Raw genomic sequence first — 7,203 nt, 5'->3', positions numbered from 1 at the left:
AATTGATGAATCAATTCAGTTTCAACATCCTCCTATGGCTTTGATATGTACTTCAAATGATTTGAAATGTTTTTGCTGCCATAAAAATCACAAAATATACAGTTGCCCTGTCTTTAATAGTAAAACCCCTCAAGAAAGACTTAAAGTTGTACGCAACTCAAAACGCTGCACAAATTGTCTTGGTAATCACTTTGTTAAACGCTGCAAGTCTACTAATACTTGTAAGACCTGTTTGAAACTTCATCACACACTCCTACATTTTTTGAAGCCTACTAAGCCTATGGCTGATAACAGAAATCACTCCAACCAAGAACAAAAAGAAGCAATAGCAAACTCAAAACCTTCGAAACTGACAGCTGTAACTCCTGGCCATTTTCTTATCAACTCTTCTCTGACAACTTTTCCTGACCCAACAAAGATCTCACCTCTTATTGATAATTTACCTCAAATCTTCACCCAAAGCCTATGCTGCCGTTGGAGCCAAGAATATTTTAAGACCCCTCCTCAGCGTTGTTTCAAGTGGAACCTCAAGAAAGAAAACCTCAATGTGTAGACCCTGTTTGTTAAAACACATCAGCTCCTCCTATGCAAGACCAGCGATAAAAGTGTTTCCCATCCCTTAAATGTGTTCCTCAGACAATCAATTTTACATAAATACCCCCCTCAGTTTTTGTTTTTGTTAAAAGTAATATCTTAATTTGTTGAACCCCATTGGTTCAAAGGGGGCGGTATGTTCCGTCAAGTGTCTTTGTTTCATCTATTAATTTAAATGTCTTTGTATTTAACATCCCATCATATGACCATTATCCATTGTTGGATTCATTCATCGCGAATCACCTCTCATAACAACACCTACTCATTATTTCTCTCATAAATTAAACCTCTTTTATATCAAAACCCTCGACCTTTTACTCTTTATTATTAATAACACCGCACATAGACATTTTTGCATCTAAATAATCATTGCACAATTTAAGACTGACTATTCTCTGCTGGTTACCATGTGGATTGCATAACTTTTATCTGCCATTCAAACTATCACCATAGACAAAAAGAATCCTTTTTGTCTATGCTATCACCCACTTCATTGTATATATAAATGCCTTTTATTCTATTCTACATTCATTGCAGTAGTTATTTTTAATTATAGCTATTTTAAAACTGTATGTAATGGCAACTCGAAGTAATCTTAAAAATCCATTCACTAAACAAGATCTCAAATCAAGAATACAAGCATTATGAACGATGTCGGACCACCATGGCTTAGCCATCTTAACTGTATGTAGATAATGTATAATATGTATTATAATGTGTGCAGTAAGTTTGAATACCAGTACAGACCATTGGAATTTTTGGAATATTCTAATGTAAAGCAAGAATGTGTTAGACATATGCTTAAATAACCTGGAAGTTACTCATTCCAGTCATCTGAGTAACATCAAGGATAAAAAGAGTAACTCTAGGCCTACAATAAATGGAAAGAGCACGTTATCCTCAACCAAATTACCTAATAGTACTAATGATCCTGTAAAGCCAACAACTGCATGTAATTTTGCTCAGACTGATACCACTTATTCTATGCTCTGTGACTGATACACACTACATCAGCATTTAAACAACTCAAGAACTTCTAAGGGAAAACTGGATTACTGATAATACTTTAAATAGTTATTTCCACTTAATAAATGACAGAATCCTGTCATAAACTCGACCTTGACCAACTGTAAACATCACATGTATGCTGACGACTTACAAATCTATGACCATTTTACTGCAAAAAACGAAAATGACTGTGTCAGAAGGATCAATAAAGATGTAATACTACCTTGAGGCAAAAATCTTGAAATTAAATTATCAAAGATTCATCAAAATTTTGTCATTGGTTTTTTTTTTAATTTTGAAATCAGGCTCCCGAAATATTTTACATCAGATTTTAAATTTGTGTCATGATTTACATTTACACACGAACGGGAGCGGTACATCGTAAGGATGGAAAATAATATTATTAAGAGAATGAAAAGATTAGTTGAAACTCACCTTTGGTTATGTTCCGTTGGCTCACAAGCACTTTTGTTGCAGTTATAAATTAATTTTCTAAAATCGTACAGGCACTATAGAATTAACTATAGACAAAAACAATTGAATATTGAAATAAGTATTTCACTTAATTGGAAGTACTTTATGACTAAAAATCTGATATTGCAACAATGCGAGTAACAAACGACGCAAAATTACAAACTGAACTGAGTTCAGTGTAACTGACAAACACAAAGAAAGAGGTTAGGATTTGAAGGCGTGCATTTTGGCGTCTGGTGTCGCTTGGTCGAACTGCATCATGGGCACTCGTACTGGTTGTTTTGATAACCCTGATTCAGGGCGGAATCTGGGAACTCTAAAAGGGCAGTATTTTTTTGCCCTTGAATCGGCCAATCCTAAACAATGAATAAACGAATTTGCCATCTTGTAGATTTGAGGGCCTCGCGGTGGCCATCTTGGAAAACCCCGAGTTCCGGTTGTCCGATTTTGGTAGACTTTTTTCCTGGTACTTTCTACAACTATTACAACCAATAACCGTTGAAAAACCATTTGTTGGAATTTGTTCTGTCTCAAGTGCCTATATCTACCCGACTACAAGGGATTTAATGTGTAGGGGTAGGCTGATCCAAAGACGGCAAGCGGTAACAACAAAAGCCCTTTCATAACGGTGGTCACATGATGAGGTATAGGCAATGTGGTAGAAGAAGAACGAGAAATTCGTGAACTACCTTGAGACACAGTAATTTAATGTATGTGGATGGAATTGTAACCATGTTATCAGACCATGGTGGCCAATGTTTGAGAATTGCATCTCCCAACCTTAGCTACGGAAGGAAAATTGTGTTTTTTAAAGAAATTTTGATCAGGAAAAACCATTTTCTCCATCATCTGCCCATAGTACTCAACCCTCAAACATTTCAATAAAAAAAAAAATAAATAAAAAAATATATATATATATATATATATATATATATTTGGTGAGTGCAGTTATCCGTCTGTTGTGAATAACTGAACCTTTTTAGAAAATAAGGCTTTAATAAACTTAAATTCTTACATAGCTGGAAATGTAAACAAATCTCTAATACAAACAAGTAAATAAATACTTCAGCTGATTACTAGAGACAGGAATTCATAACATTCTCCCCCTCAAAATTTAAACAATGTAATCAGCGAGGTAACTTGGTGGTTTTCTTGATCTTTTCGGCCTTTCTATAGGTTGGTTTTCTTCAGAGTCTTGTTCAGGAATGAAGTTTGGTTGATTATCATCATTTGGATAATCATCATGGTCTTGAATATCAAATTGAGTGACATTCTGTTCTGGGTTCACATTTGGTTCTGGATTGATGTTCGGCTCTGGAATGACATGTGGTTGTGATTCATCTGTCACCAGTTGAGGATTATCTTTTAGCGTTGGAAGGCCTTGGTTTTCTAGTAGACTTACATCCCCCCTTGGAGATAGGTGCTTGAGTGGATACAGTTGACTTTCTTCCATCATTGTGTTTAACCAAGGCATAATGAGGATTAGCATCCAACAGCTCGACTTCCTCAACTAAAGGATCAAATTTTGATGGTCGGACATTTCTTTTTAAGAATATCGGTCCTGGTTTCATGAGCCAAGCTGGTAGTGAGGTGCCATTGAGGGATCGCCGAGGATGAATGAAAAACCTTTCATGTGGTGTACTGTTAGTCGAAGTGCACAAAAGAGATCTTATGGAGTGCAATGCATCATTGAGTACAACTTCCCATTGTTCTACCTTTAGTGACCTGGACTTCAGAGCTAACAAGATTGCTTTCCACAATGTTCCATTGAACTTTTCAACTTGGCCATTTCCTGCTGGATTATATGGAGTTGTTTGACTGGTGGCTATTCCTCTTTCATGAAGGTAGTCTCTGAGTTCTTTTGAAAGAAAAGATGTCCCTCTGTCTGAATGAATGTAGTTTGGCATTCCAAATATTGAAAATAGATTTTCTAAACAGCGAACTACTGTGTTTGAGGACATATCACTGCATGGATATGCAAAAGGGAAGCGTGAATATTCATCGATTATTGTCAATAGATATCGATTTCGTGTGCAAGATGGCAAAGGACCCTTAAAATCTACATTAACACGTTCGCTACTGAGCGTCGCATATATGCGACGCCGCGGTCATTGCCACAGACCGAGGTATACATTTGAATCTTACACATAGACCGGCTGTCACTTGGATAACAGTACACACAGACCACGGGCGAAAACCTGTAAAACAGTGATCATTTACATTGTAATACGCTACAATCGTGTTTGTAAATAAATTATTCTTGTTTTTTTGTATTTTTTATAAACTTTAGTAATGTCGCATATTTGCGACGCCCGGTCTACAGCGAAGACAATAGTGAAAATTATCATAGTTTTCTTGAAATAGACTAAACGTCGCATATATGCGACAGTTCATTTTTTTGTGTTTTAAGGTGAAAGTAAGTAAAAAAATAAACAGATTATTCAAGAACAGTTTATAACTGAACAAATATAAAAGCTACATAGGATAATGCAGCATACATACATACAGTGATGCAGAAAAGTAAAGACCAGTTTTCCAACTATCATATGACGTCACCAATCATCATATCCACAGACCAAGCGACGCAGTTGTGCGTCAGACATCTCTGTAGACCACTGCAGGGAATTCAGTGCCTTCAAATAGACCACTACAAAGATATAAGCACTTTAATAACATTAGAACCCCGACGCAAATATGCGTCGGCAGTCTATTTTAATGTGACTAGTCTATGGCGATTTAATGTAGTTAATGCGACGGCAGTCTATGGGTGGAAACCGGCCGTCGCATATGTGCGTCGCTGGTCCATGTGAATGGAAAATTTCGTACTATTGCAGTAGCGAACGTGTTGTCGCTCAAAAGGTTTTGTGGCCTTGATAAGGTGAGCATTTGTAGTTTTATAGAAACGAGGTTTAATCTCTGCACACATTGGGCATTTGTTTGTCATTGTTTTAACATCCTCAACCGAGTAAGGAAGGTTTTTACTTTTTACCCAGTGGTACATCCTAGTGATACCAGGGTGGCAGAGTGACTGGTGAAGTGCAAAAAGCTTGTCATCACAATTTATGTTTGTGACAGCTCCACAAACGCGTGAAAATGCATCTGCGGTAACGTTTTCTTTACCTGGTCTGTACTGTATGTCAAAAGAATAAGGTGACAACTCAAGACGCCATCTAGTGATTTTCTCATTCTTTATTTTACTAGTATGCCGACTGTTGAACACAAACGACAAAGCCTGCTGATCGGTGATTAATAGAAAATGTCGCCCAATGAGGAAATGTCTCCACTTCTTTAGAGATTCGACTATGGCTAGGGCTTCCTTCTCAATAGACGAATGACGTTTTTCACAATCTGTCAATGTTTTTGAAAAGAAAGCGACAGGTCTACCCTTTTGACTTAACGTGGCAGCGATAGCGAAGTCTGATGCATCTGTTTCCACAACTAATGGAGAATTATCATCAATCACGGTGAGTATTGATTTTCCTATGTCTTGTTTAATTTCCTGAAAAGCCAAAGCTGGCAAAGATGAGGACAATATAGGAAAAGATTTGCAATCAATCAGAGGCCGAATCTTGTTTGAGAACTTAGGAACCCACTTTGAGTAGTGAGAAAATATTCCTAATGCACGTTTTAATTGAGATGCATTAACTGGCAATGGTAAATCTAACAAGGGTTTCAGACGATCTGGATCTGCTTGCATAGACTGGTAGCGAATTTGATATCCTAAGATTGATATTATGTCTTGAGAAAATTTGCTCTTCTCATTGTTTAGAGTAATATTATATTTCTTAGCTACCTTTAAGAATTTATTCAGCCTTTCATCATGTTCTGACTGAGTTTTTCCGGCTACGGTTATGTCATCAATGAAAGCCCACACCCCTTCTAGTTTTTCAGTGGAAATAATCTTATCAATCGTGCGCTGAAAAGCAGACACACCATTTGTTACACCAAATGGAACCCTACAGAACTGATAAAGTTTTCCTGCTGCCTCAAATGCTGTGAAGCATTTTTCATGTTCCGATATTGGTATTTGATGGTAAGCCTCCTTTAAATCTATAGTACTGAATACTTTATTTTCTGCTATTTTACTAGCTATGTTTTCAATATTAGGCAAGGGGTAGGCATCTAATAGGGTAAACTTATTTATAGTTTGACTATAATCTATTACTAATCGCTTTTTATGAGTTGAGCTTTTGGTAACAAGCACTTGTGCACGCCAGGGAGATGAACTTTCTTCAATTATACCACTTTGAAGGAGTTTTTGCACTTCAGTGTTGATGAACTTTTCATCATCATTAGAATACCTACGAGACTTAGTTGCAATGGGCTTACAGTCAGGTGATAGATTATGAAAAAGGCGTGGTGGTTCTACAGAAGCACAGGCAACATTACAAATGGACATAGGTAACTTATCTCCTCCAAAATCTAGGTTCACTGAAGAATGCAGTTTCAACCAATCATGACCAACCAATATGTCAGTGCACAGATTGTCAATAACAAACAGTTGTACTCTCTCATAGTTATGGTCAGAGAACTCTAAGTTCACAGAAACATAACCTTTGATAGGTGACTTAAGGTTAGTGGAAGCCATAGATACCTGTTTCCGTTCTGGAATTACATGAAAACCATTTTCAATTACCACAGCTCGGTTTATAAAACTATCGGTACTTCCAGTATCAACCAAAACTTCAACAGGAATTTTATTCGCATAACCCCGCACAACTGCTTTTGACAGTCCATTGGAGGCAGCTGCACATGAAAGTGTGGTTACTACCAAAGAAGAGGCATTAAAGGTCTTACCTTGAGCTTTCATCAACCTGCATACCTTCACAAAATGTCCCCTTTTCTTACAACCAGAGCAAGTAGCATCTTTGGCAGGACAGTCGTTTCGAGTAAAATGACGCCGGCCACCGCAGTAGAAACACTTCTGTTTAAAGTTTTTCGCTACAGCTGCTGAAGTAGGAGACTCTTCAGGATCTATATTTTCATCCAGTTGATATGGTAGTATTGACGAAGTGTTGCAGTATGTAACTTCAATTTGGTTTGGAGATCTATATGCTTCACAGCTCTTCTGTGCAGACTCAAGTGAACGTGAAATGTCCTCAGCTTCTTTTAATGTCAAGGACGGTT

The sequence above is a fragment of the Macrosteles quadrilineatus genome, unplaced genomic scaffold (assembly GCF_028750875.1).
Source record: "Macrosteles quadrilineatus isolate MER2022 unplaced genomic scaffold, UCM_ALF_1.0 Scaffold_2__2_contigs__length_208266976, whole genome shotgun sequence".
In the NCBI taxonomy this organism is placed as follows: domain Eukaryota; kingdom Metazoa; phylum Arthropoda; class Insecta; order Hemiptera; family Cicadellidae; genus Macrosteles; species Macrosteles quadrilineatus.
This window is presented reverse-complemented; position numbering follows the sequence as displayed.